The sequence below is a fragment of the Heterodontus francisci genome, chromosome 25, assembly GCF_036365525.1.
Source record: "Heterodontus francisci isolate sHetFra1 chromosome 25, sHetFra1.hap1, whole genome shotgun sequence".
Classification (NCBI taxonomy): domain Eukaryota; kingdom Metazoa; phylum Chordata; class Chondrichthyes; order Heterodontiformes; family Heterodontidae; genus Heterodontus; species Heterodontus francisci.
Window position 1 is genome coordinate 27,153,005 of NC_090395.1, and position 12,874 is coordinate 27,165,878.

The 12,874-nt window shown below is 45.2% G+C and overlaps 1 long non-coding RNA gene across 1 annotated transcript; it reads left to right on the forward strand.

Moving 5' to 3' along the window:
- The first annotated feature begins 9,872 nt into the window (after positions 1–9,872).
- On the forward strand, positions 9,873–12,306 carry LOC137384066 (uncharacterized). Its single transcript, XR_010977523.1, has 3 exons — positions 9,873–10,028; positions 11,724–11,887; positions 12,126–12,306. It is a non-coding gene; the product is annotated as an uncharacterized lncRNA (long non-coding RNA).
- Positions 12,307–12,874: the final 568 nt, after the last annotated feature.

Below are 12,874 nucleotides of genomic sequence, written 5' to 3' on the forward strand. Positions count from 1 at the left end.
AGAACGTTGGGTCGGTGGTCCGGCGAATAACCGCGTCCGGCTGATCTTGCCAGAGATGGGGTGGAAGCGGCAAGGGCTACCTGCTGATCTTCCCGGTGGCTGACGGGCCCCCCGCTGAGGGCAAAGTCCCACAGGTCCTGGAGGTGGCTTGTCAGTAGCCGATTGGGGACCCATGAGGCCTCCTATGCTTGACCCCCATACCCCACCAGATCAGTAGGCCACAGCTGCGGCCACAGTTTATTTTTTTTAAATGGAAACATCTTCAGAAGGTGCCTCAAGATGGAGGCACCCTCACAGGACCCCTCCTCCAGTGGCAGTGCCCACCTTTGCCACTGAGGCCACTGTCCTTCCAAGGCTGCAGGCTCACTGAACCATCAGCCTCAGGAACCTGCCCGCCATCCTTAATTAGACAATGGATGCAGAAGTGGCCAGTTGGAGGTGGCCTCCCATAAGATCATGCCGGCGAGCACACTGCCAGCAAGTGCGAGGTTGTGACCCGAAATGATCCTGACCAGAGGTTATTTTTAAAGCGGGTAAGATTCTGCCCCATGTGCCAGTGGCATAGAGTCACACCTGTATGTAGCATTACACAGTATATGGGGTAAACAACTCTTCAATAGTTTCCAATGACTCCCTTCTGAGCTTATTGCTCATGCACCATCTGAGCGGTGCCACTCATTATGTTCCACTTTGGCAGTGGCTGTAAATCAACTGGAAACAGCAGCACTGCCAAGTGCCTTGTTTAACTGTAAGTGAACGAATCAGCAGCTCAATGTGAGTAATCTGTGGAATCTGCAGACTGCGAACCTTGTCCCTGTTCATGTGCAGCTGATGATGATCGAGCTGTGAAACCTGAGATTGGCTGCAAAAACCTATTGCAGCTCACTCTCAGCAGCACTTATTCAGTATGTTTTTTTTCAAAGAACAAAACTTTCCAAACCCTTGTTTTTTTGCACCGTCTGTAATGTCAGTGATTTGTGTTCCTGTTGTGATGAGAAAGGGGAACCCAGATATATAATATTTTGAATCTTTCATTATTTAAGGGTATAAACCTTTCCGGCTGGAATGTGGGATTCCTTCTGATGCAGATCTGGAGCACTGCCCCCACAAAGTTGTTGAGGTTAAGTCAATTGAAAATTTCCAGCCTGAGATTGACAGTTTTGTTCGGTAGGGGTATCAAGGCATGGAAACAAAGTTAAGATACAGATAAGCCATGACCTGATTGAATGGCAAACAGACTTGAGGGGCTGAATGGCCTCCTCCTGTTCCTATGTTCATTAATCCTTGCATTTGAATCCCTGCCTCATTCAAAGTACCCATTTACAGGTGAGACAGGCATTCTGTGCCGGGGCACATGGTGATATGAGTAATATACTGTTTCATAGTATGCCGGGCAAAATCCCAGGCTTCCCGTAGGGAAGGTGTGAAAACCTTCTTTGTAAATCAATGTCATTTCCCGAGTTTGTAGGGTTGCCCCACTCTTTCAACCATCAAGCACAGTAGAGTGGAATCGGAGAGGAGACAAAAACTGGGACACTTCAAACCCCTGTTTACTTGGCACTGATTTGGGACAATGCCTTATTTGAGAAAAGTTTGAGTATATTTTTCACAAGAGTCAGGCTCATGCTCCTTTGCAACTTTCTGTTCCCATCTACACTATTTACTGTGCCACCTAATTTAGTATCCTTAGCAAACTTAGGTCGATGGCTCCCTATCCCTTAATAGAAATGCATAAATATAGTGAAAAACTGAGTACAGTACAGAGCTCGAGGGTTCACAGGGATGCTAGTCACATCCATTATCGCTGGCCTATGTCTCCTACCTCTTAGCCAATTCGTTATCGAGTGGCCTAGCAAGTTACGATTACTTCAAGGACACATCCCACCAACACCTCCTCAAGATTACCAGAAATGGGCAATAAATACTGGCCTTGCCAAAATAACATCTTAAAATAACTTCCACGGCACTTTGACTCGATACCTTCAGTCTTCCTCAGTTTCTGACCAGCATCTAGTAAAATGCCTGGGTTCAGATTTGCACTTACCACGTTCCGATATGATGGGCAGAATTTAATGTGCCCCATGGGAGTGGGTTGTGAGGTGAGGGGGGCACTGTAGAATCGGGAGGGAAGGTGGGTGGAGTGCCCCTCGCCTTCGTAATGTCAGGCAGCAATCTCAGCAGCAGGGAAGGTTAAGGTTGGCCTTCTTGTTCAGAGGTCAATTGAGGCCCTTAAGTGGCCAATTAAGGGCCACTTCAGGGCTTCTTTCCACAGCAGCTGGCACAATGCCAGCAGCAGATGTGGGCCCTCCACTACTTTGGGAGAATGCCCAGTAAGTGTTGACAGCTTTCCTGTGGTCTTGGTGAGAGGTTTCCCTTCTGATTGGGCACCTTGTGGCCCGTGAAGGGGGCCACCCCGGTAGCAAGGGCCACCCCCTGCCCTCACTAACGACAGCCCCCCCCGCCCAGCTTTGCCGGGGCTGCCCGACTGACCTTGGTGACCCTCACCACATTCACCTGGGTTCCAAGGCAGCGTCCATGACGCTGCTCCTGGCCGGGTGCAGTCTCAGCACCCGGGGCGGCACAGTGGCGCAGTGGTTAGCACCGCAGCCTCACAGCTCCAGGGACCCGGGTTCGATTCCGGATACTGCCTGTGTGGAGTTTGCAAGTTCTCCCTGTGTCTGCGTGGGTTTTCTCTGGGTGCTCCGGTTTCCTCCCACAAGCCAAAAGACTTGCAGGTTGATAGGTAAATTGGCCATTATAAATTGTCACTAGTATAGGTAGGTGGTAGGGAAATATAGTGACAGGTGGGGATGTTTGGTAGGAATATGGGATTAGTGTAGGATTAGTATAAATGGGTGGTTGATGTTCGGCACAGACTCGGTGGGCCGAAGGGCCTGTTTCAGTGCTGTATTTCTAATCTAATCTAATCTAATCAGCAGTGGCCACTGCTCACGGTGGCACTGCTGGAACTGAAGAGATGCAAGCCCTCCGATTGGTCAGCATCTCTTGGAGGCGGGATCTTCTTCCTTAAAGGAACGGGAGCCCCAATGACAGGCAATTAATTGCCTGAAGGGCACAGAATTGGGTTGGGGCTCCTGAGGCGGGTTGCTCTCGGCTTTCCAGGCCACCCTTGTGGCCCCTGTCACCCGCATTAAATTCAGCCTGATGTGCCATTTCTGAACATTAAACTGTTGATTTTTTGGTTTCGATCATTGCCACCTCATTCCATTGTGTTTGTGCTTACAGGTTGCTGGTCCTGGGTTTATAAGAGTTCTTTTGTATGGATTCTCTTGGGACTTGGCGCACGTGGGCACTGGTTTGAATGGTCAGCTGGACTCAGTGCTCCCTCTGTTGTAGGACCATCTTCGAATTCACTTCATCAGTTGTCATCTTGAAGATCCAAATGTACATCTATTTTTCTTTCTTTAAGTCCTTGTATTCTCTTATTGTATCCCTTTCAATTGTATTTGAGCAATTTCTCAGGCAAAGACTGTTCGTTTAGCACCAATTCTCCGAGAAAGCCTGGGGAACGAGGTTGATTTTTTAAAATGGAGTCAATTACAGGCTATTTGCTGCCAACTCTAGTTACATAATTGTACTTTTTGTTTGAATATAAAAACAGTGCTGGATAAATAAAGAGTATATTATGTAATCAAAAACTCATGGAGCGTATGGGAATAAATCCTAATTTTGTTCCAGTCTGGAGTAGAAGTTCCTGCCACAGTTGGAGAAATCCAGGACTGTTTTGCCAAGAAGTGATAATGATCTGTATTTCTATTGACTATACTTTGGAAAGGCAGAAAACACGCTGTGAATCGTCCAACAACAACAACTCGTATTTATATCGAGCCTTCGACATAATATAAAACGGCGGTTGATCAAAAGCTTGGTCAAAGAGGTAGGTTTAAAGGAGAGTCTTAAAGGAAGAAAGACGGATAGAGAGGCGGAAAGATTCAGGGAGACAATTCCGGGGCCTAGGATCTAGGCAGCTGAAGACGCAGCCACCAGTAGTGGAACAATTAAAATCAAGAGATCAGAATTAGAGGAGCGCAGATCTCCCAGAGGGTTGTGAGGCTGGAGGAGATGACTGTGATAGGGAGTGGTGAGGCTATGGAGGGATTTGAAAATGAGGATGAGAATTTTATAATCAAGGTGTTGTTTAAACATAAGCCAATGTCAGTGAGTGAGCACAGGGGTGATGTGTGAACAGGATTTGATGTGAGTTAGGACACAGACAGCAGAGTATTGGATGACTTCAAGTTTATGGAAGGTAGGATATGGGAGGATATGGGAGACCGGCCTGGCTTGTGTTGGAATAGTCAAGTCTATAGGTAACGAAGGCACGGATAAGGGTTTCAGCAGCAAGATGAGCTGTGGCATGGGCGAAGTTGGGTGATGTTATGGAGGTGGAAATAACCGGTCTTAGTGACTGCGCAGATATGTAGTCAGCAGATCATCTTGGGGCCAAATATGACACCAGGGTTGTGAACAGTCTGGTTCAGCCTCAGACAGTTGCTAGGGAGAGGGTAGTCTATGTAGTTTGTGGTAATGTGAGTACCATTTGTGACTATATAACCAGAAACCTATACTTTTTGTCTTGTATGATCATAAACATAATGGTGCTAAATCAATCATTTTTTTCCCTCTTTTGTCTTGGAAGTTTTGACCTTAGCCAGATATGGGCCATAGTGACCTCCAGGGCATTGCAGATATGGGCTCAAAGGGACCAGCAGGTTTCAGTACCATTGGCAGATATGGGACTATAGTGACGAGGAGCCTCCAGGACATTGCAGATATGGGCCCACAGTGACCAGCAGCCTCGAGGACATTGCAGATATGGGCCCATAGTGACCTCCAGGACATTGCAGATATGGGCTCAAAGGGACCAGCAGCCTTCAGTACCATTGGCAGATATGGGACTATAGTGACGAGGAGCCTCCAGGACATTGCAGATATGGGCCCAAAGTGACCAGCAGCCTCGAGGACATTGCAGATATGAGCTCAAAGGGACCAGCAGTCTTCAGTACCATTGGCAGATATGGGACTATAGTGACGAGGAGCCTCCAGGGCATTGTAGATATGGGCCCACAGTGACCAGCAGCCTCGAGGACTTGCAGATATGGGCCCAAAGTGACCAGAAGCCTCCAGGACATTGCAGATATGGGCCCACAGGGACCAACAGCCTCAAGGGCATTGCAGATATGGGCCCAAAGTGACCAGAAGCCTCCAGGACATTGCAGATATGGGCCCACAGGGACCAACAGCCTCGAGGACATTGCAGATATGGGCCCAAAGTGACCAGAAGCCTCCAGGACATTGCGGATATGGGCCCATAGTGAGCAGCAGCCTCGAGGACATTGCAGATATGGGCCCAAAATGACCAGAACCCTCCAGAGCATTGCGGATATGGGCCCACAGTGAGCAGCAGCCTCGAGGACATTGCAGATATGGGCCCACAGTGAGCAGCAGCCTCGAGGACATTGTGGATATGGGCCCAAAGTGACCTGAAGCCTCCAGAACATTGCGGATATGGGCCCACAGTGAGCAGCAGCCTCGAGGACATTGCAGATATGGGCCCACAGTGAGCAGCAGCCTCGAGGACATTGTGGATATGGGCCCAAAGTGACCTGAAGCCTCCAGAACATTGCGGATATGGGCCCACAGGGACCAACAGCCTTCAGTACATTACGACAACAAACAACAACAACTTATTTTATATAGTGCCTTTAAGGTAATAAAACGTCCCAAGGCACATTACATGAGCATTATGAAATGAAGTATGACACCAAGCCATAAAAGGAGATATTAGGTCAGATGACAAAAGACTGGTCAAAGAGGTAAGTTTTAAGGAGTGTCTTAAAGGAATAAAGTGAAGTGGAGAGGTGTAGGGAGGGTATTCCAGAGCTTTGGGCCTAGGTAATGGAAGGCGCAGCCACCAATGGTGGAGCGATTGAAATCAGGAATGCACAAGAGGCCAGAATTAGAGGAGTGCAAATATCTTGGAGGGTTGTAGGGCTGGAGGAGATTACAGAGATAGGGAGGGGGTGAGGCCATAGAGGAATTTGAACACAAGGATGAAAATTTCAAAATCAAGACATTGCTACTGGGAGCCAATGGGTCAGTATGATAGGGAAACCGGACTTGGTGCGAGTTAAGACAGGGCCAGCAAAGGTTTGGATGACCTCAAGTTTATGGAGAGTAGAATGTGGAAGACCAGCCAGGAGTGCGTTGGAATAGTCAAGTCTAGAGGTAATGAAGACATGACTGAGGATTTCAGCAGCAGATGAGTTGAGACAATTGTGATGTTGGCCGATGTTACGGAGGTGGAAATAGGTGGCCTTAGCGATGGCACGAATATGAGGTTGGAAGCTCATCTCAGGGTCAAATGTGACACCAAGGTTGTGAACAGACTGGCTTAATCTCAGACTGTTGCCAGGTAGAGGGATGGAGTCGGTAGCTAGGGAATGGAGCATTGGCAGATATGGGCCCACTGGCACCAGCAGCCTTCAGTACATTGGCAGATATGGGCCCACAATGACCAGCAGCCTCAGTACATTGCTTGATATGTCACCGATCAGGTGTGAATCCAGATACTTAGTTCTTGCAGTTTATTCACTGGCGGAGGGAGCATCAAAACCAAGCCCATTTCTCCTTTATTTTTCACCCCTTATCAAACTCATGGACGTGAGGCTGAATGTAGCAGCTTAAGTAATATCCTGGCTGAGATAATTCAGTTGTCTTCCAGCTGAATTCATGGTGCTGAAGTTCCTAGCTGGCAGAGGTGGCCACCTGGTTGGCATTGCCTGCAGAGAGAGAAAGGGAGACCACTTGGATCCTGCACTGGTTAAAACTCAGAAGCTTTTCTGATGTATCCAATAGAAACTCAAAGTTTTCACACAGATGGAGAGACTGTCACATGATTGTCCCAGTGTATTCTCTTTTGCACTTTAATGAGATTCAAGTTTAAGAATTCCAATCTCTCTCAGGTCTTATTGTTTCAATGTTTACCCTTTGAGGTTCGTCTCCACTAGTGTTAATATTCCAAGACGGCTTTGAATGTCCTGCTAATTACCTGAGATACCAGGTAGCTCATTCAAATTGCTCAAGCATTGTTCTGGATGAGGGCTATTTAGACATGCATCTCCACCTCAATACCTTGGAATGTGAGTTATTTCAACACAAATTGTGGTGGCCATCTTAGCTGCTTTCTTTTTAAAAATTGAATTTAGGTTTCCAACTGATGAATTAAAAATCATCATTCAGCATAGCATGTTGATGACACCAAGTTTCAGAACTTTCCAGAAGGTGAGAGTATGGGACTGGGGCAGGTCTGGACCATGACACAACTCTTTGCATTTCTACAATATTGTAATGTAAAATTTGATGAAGTTCTAAGTTCTTCAAACTTTGCTATTTGAAGTACCCTATTGTGTGTTTGAAAGAGTGGTTTCACTGGGCTTCTGGCATATTATTATTCTATACTTAATAACGTGGTGTTGAAGTATTAAGCAGTAAAGGCTGGCTCGGGTCTGAAAATGAAACCCAACCTGAGCCTGACAGAACCACATCCGACCCCAAGCCCGACCCGGCCCGAGTCCTTCCATTTTTTCCCGCGCCCAACCTGACCCGACCATCAGTTAACCTACCTTTCGTTTTTTATTTTGTTGCTTATCTGTAAAAGCTTAAAATAACTAACAAAACCACCTTTCAAGTCCAAAAAGTACATTAACATTGGGGCCACTTACTGGAGGTGGTGATAGAGTGTGTCCGACCCAGCCTGACCCGACCCGAGCCCGAATGCCGGACCCGGAAGTGCGACCCGACCCAAACCCGACACGTCATTGGGTCTGGGTTGGGTAGCTGGCCTTTATTAAGCAGGTGCTTAATCCAAGCTTAGCCCTCCTCCAGGACTGAGGAGTTCAAAGGTTTTACAAAAGGGAGCTGTATTTTCACCATCTATAGGATTAGCAATTGTTTGTTTCATCCTTCACACTATGACCTGGGCAAGTTTTACCTCAGAAGATGCAAGTGATTTTTATCTCCAGCTGGGCCTCAAGTTAGTCTTCTGGTTACTTTGGGCCCATTAAGTTCTCTATATGATTGGTTCATCTCTAGTCAGAGACTTTATTCACCAATGCAGCTACCCCGAATACATCACTTTTTGTGGTTCTATCATTAGGTGACATCCTTCTTGTTACCATGGCTATATTGGTACTCTTATCTGATTCTGTAAAAATAAACATACTGCAGGTTCTTTTTATTCATTGATGGGGTGTGTACATCGTTGGCAAGGTCAACATTTATTGTCCATCCCTAATTGCCCGTGAGAGAGTGAGCTGTTTTCTTAAACTGCTGCAGTTAGGGAGGGAGATCCAGGATTGTGACCCAATGATAATGAAGGAATTGCTATACACTTCCAAGTTAGTGTGGCTTGGAGGGGGAACTTGCAGGTGGTGGTGTTCCCATGCATCTGCTGCCCTTGTCCTTCTATGTGGTGGAGGTGCTAGCCTAGAAGGTGCCGAGCTTCTTGAGTGTTGTTGGAGCTGCACTCATTGAGGCAAGTGGAGAGTATTCCATCACACTCCTGACTTGTGCCTTGTAGATGGTGGACAGGCATTGGGGATACAGGAGGTGAGTTACTCATCGCAGAATTCCCAGCCTCTGACCAGCTTTGTCACCACAATATTTTTGTAGCTGGTCCAGTTAAGTTTCTGGTCAATGGTGAACCCCCCCCCCCCCCCCACCACCCCCGACCTCCGCCAGGATGTTGATGGTGAGGGATTTGGCAATGGTAATGTTGTTGAATGTCAAGCTATGTGGTTAGATTATTTCTTGTTGGATATGGTCATTGTCTGTCACTTGTGTGGCATGAATCTTGCTTGCCATTTATCAGCCCAAACCTGAATATTGCTTAAATATTGCAGCATGTGGGCATGAATTGGTTCATTATCTGAGGAGTTGTGAATGGAACTGGACACGTTCCAATCATCAGAGAACATTCCTACTTCTGACCTTATGATGGAGAGAAGGTTATTAATGAAGCAGTTGAGATGGTTGGGCCTAGGACACTACCCTGACCAACTCCCGTAGCCATGTCCTGGGGCTGAGATTGGTCTCCAACAATCACAAACAATTTCCTTTGTTCTAGGTATGACTCCAACCAGTGGGGAGAGTTTCCCCTGATTCCCATTGATCTCAATTTTGCTAGGGCTCTTCAATGGCACACTCGGTCAAATGCTGCCTTGATGTCAAGGCAATCACTCTGACCTCAACTCTGGAATTCAGCTTTTGTCCACATCCAGATTGAAAGCTATGCATTAACCAACACTGAGATGCTACATTGTAATCCTTGGAAGGAGTAATGAAGAGGGTGGATTTCATTACCTGAGTTTCCCTATTGCTTGAATTGTTTTGCAAATTTTTAGAGTTCTGCTTCTTCTTGTCTCACCTGTAAACTGTTTCTAGAACAGTCATTGAAGTCATTAGTGTTGTTGGCCAGAGAAGGCTTTTATAGCGATCAGATTTCTTTTGTTGGCATGCTTTACTTGCTGTTGAAAGGAACTGAGTGTACTGACTTGCTTCTTACATGCTGCTGTATTACAGTGAGCTTTTGTATTACTGCATGCTCCCTTTGCACTGCAACATACTATGGTTAAGAGGTGGCGCCAGTAGTTGCTATGGAACACCAAAGTACAGATTTAATTGTGTCCTTGTCTAAAGATACAAAATAAAGCACGTAATGGAAACTAAGCCCCTCTAGGCAACAACATGCTAGGTTTTCATTGCTTGTTACATAATTATGTTATTGCTTACAAGGTGTTCTGCTTATAGATTAATCCATTCACCACGAAAGGTACTGGAAAGGTATTGATTTCATACAGGATACATTTTCACAAGAGCTAATTTCGAGCACCTACTCACTGATAGTGGGCAGAGTAAGCATTTGGCTTTTCAACCAGATTCCCCAGCGACTATGGAAGGAATGGGCTTGCTGGGAGTATGACCTTCATATCATGCTTTCTTAAGAGGTTAGTCTCAGGTTTAATATGTAACATGCCATCTTATGAGGGTGAGAGTTGCCAACCCTCCAGGATTGGCCTGGAGCCTCCAGAAATGAAAGATCAGTGTCCTGGACTCTGCTGCAAGCAACCTGGGAGAAAGGTCAGAGGAGTGTTAAAGTGTGTTTATTTTTCATTTTTGGACACTTTTATTTATTAGTTATTAATACCGGAGGTGGAAAAAACTCTTTGACTGGGTGGGGCAGTTGGTGGCACATGGTCATGTGATGAAAACTCCGGGACTACAACCAACCAGAGTTGGCAATCCCAGTACAGGTGTGTGTCAGAGCCAGGGTTAATATAAAGCCCAAAAAATGGCTCCTTTACTGAAGGTCTTCTTAAAGCTTGCAAGTTGGCTCATTTAATTTACCAAGTAATTATCTGGTTTACATACCTGTATTTCCAAATCAGTTGAAACTAGTTGGAAATGTTTATTGGTCTTAACAGGTCTTTTCTGGTCTCAACTGCAAGTAACTGGTCTCAACTAGTGTCTGGATACAGCTGGGATAACTGGCAATCTTAACTGGTAACCATTTGGTATTCCCAATTGCTCGGTCAACTTTAACTGGAACCATTTGGGCTCATCTGGTACCGGTTGGCTTGCTGACTGGTTGGTTCGTCTGGAACTAGCTGGCAGACAAAGTGGAACCAGTTGGAATTAAGTGGAGCCAGTTGACATGTGGCTGCTTAAACTATAACCAGTTGGCAAGCAGAATCTTTGAACAGGAATATATTACTGATAGTCAATCCAGTTTAACACAACTGGATTGACTTAATCAAACCAGTAAGATGGCCTGCAGCTTTAAAAAAAATCCCTGTGTCTCTGTTTCTGCCTGTGTGTTCTGATGTTCTTAGGAGTCTGCTTTTCTATCTTTTTTTTCCAGAGTTGCCTGCATGATATTCATTGAATTGGACTGTATTCTGCATTGCTGTACCCTTCTCAGACTAATGTAACTCTGACAAGGTGTAAAATATGTTTGAATTCATGTTCTGATTAAAAAGGTGTAAATATATTTAAATTCAGGTTTTGATTCGAAAGACTGTAAAGTATGCATTTATGAAAAGGTTTTTATGGAAAGGATTGTTGTTATTAGCAGTTTTTAAAGATGTTTTATGAAGGTTCTGTTGCAAGAAAATTGTTGCATAAAGTCTCGGGTGATACAGAGAAGCCAATCAAATTTTAAGCCAGGTTAGGAAAAAAGTATAAATTGTTGTAAGGTCAAAACAGGTGCAAAGCTGCAGAGTTTGGCACAAGGCAGCTCTGAAAAAAAGGTACAAATGCAGGGTCCTAAAAAGCACAGAATGCACAGACAGACAGAGACACAGAAAGAACCACAGAAGACTCACACAGAAGAAGAAGCTAGAGTAGAAGAAGGACCGAAGACAACATCACCTGTGTCCAGGCAGCTTTGAGGAGCAAGGATTGAAAGCGGCTTGTCTACTTTCGTCTATTTTAAGTATTTTGTTTAAGCATTTATTCTGTTGTCTTGTTGCACCAGAACCATTGTCTGTTTCCCTTTTTGTCTTGTCCAAGAACTCGGCTAAAGTTAGGGACCTTACAGCTCTGTTTGATTGGAAACAGATGATGGAGTAAATTGGAGTTGCGCAAATGGCCTCCCAACTCTGATATATGAACGATGCCAATTATATTTCTTCATGTTGCAGCAAGAGAATCAGACATGCCTAGGCGTGGCAGTGCACCCCAGCATCGGGCAAGCAAACAGCGTTGGACATGTCTTCGCTCTCAGCAGCAACCAGCTAGAGTCAGCAAGCATCAATTCTTATGGAGCATGAAGAGGCCAGCGAGCCATTGTATATTGCAATTGATAGTAAGATAATTATTTTTATAACTAATTTTTAAAACATTAAATAATTATTGTTGGTGATGAATCATTATGACATTTGGTGCAGTGCTAAACTTGCCTCCATAATGACTTAAGTCATTCAGTAAGACTGAACCATTGAATAATCTGCCCTTGTAGAGTCTGTAGTTAATCAAGGGAAGCGTGGCAAGGAGGCCTCTGTCATGGTGAAATCTGTGACTTTATCTTTTTCTCTTATTTTCAGCTTGCTTCACACATCACCTCCAAACCCAGGGGCTGAGTGAAGACTCTGAAAGAGCTCAGTAAGATGAACAATTTTACCAATAGAAGACCAAAATCTGGCAAACCATCAAATGTCTAAATGTAATTAGGGTTTAAGTTTTGTATTTTGATTATAGCTGTAATTCAATATTTTTGCACTTTAACTGCTGTGTTCACTTATTTCTTTGCTTCTGCACTGTGTTTAATTTGTTTTTTGCTATTTAACTGCGTTTTGAGTTTTTCTGCACCACACTAAAATGTGAAACGAGCAGTGCAGTCAAATGTGTTTTTAACTTCACTACATGACCACAGCACACACCACATAGGTAATTTTCACATGGTAGTGGTACTTACATGAACACTTGTCACAAGTTAATTCTCTGGTCTCAAGTGGAACGAGTTGAGCCAGAAACCAGTCTAACTGGTCACAATTATAAGCAATATAATTTTCACCCGGAACCAGGTTCACTGGTCTCAACTGGAGCCAATATAATTTTCAACTGGAACCAGTACAACTGGACCAGTTGTCCCAATTTCCGTGGTCAACTGGTTCAAGTAGACCAGTTACAACTGCTTTGGATTTATGGGTAGGCTGAGAAGGGACCCACACTTCATCTCTGGTCTGATTTGAGTGATTTGATTTCAGCCAGGGAGGCAGCAGATTATTGGCCTCAGCACCCTTGGAGGGAATGGAATTTGCCAGTGCTTTAGCTCTTGATTTCTGTCCAGCAT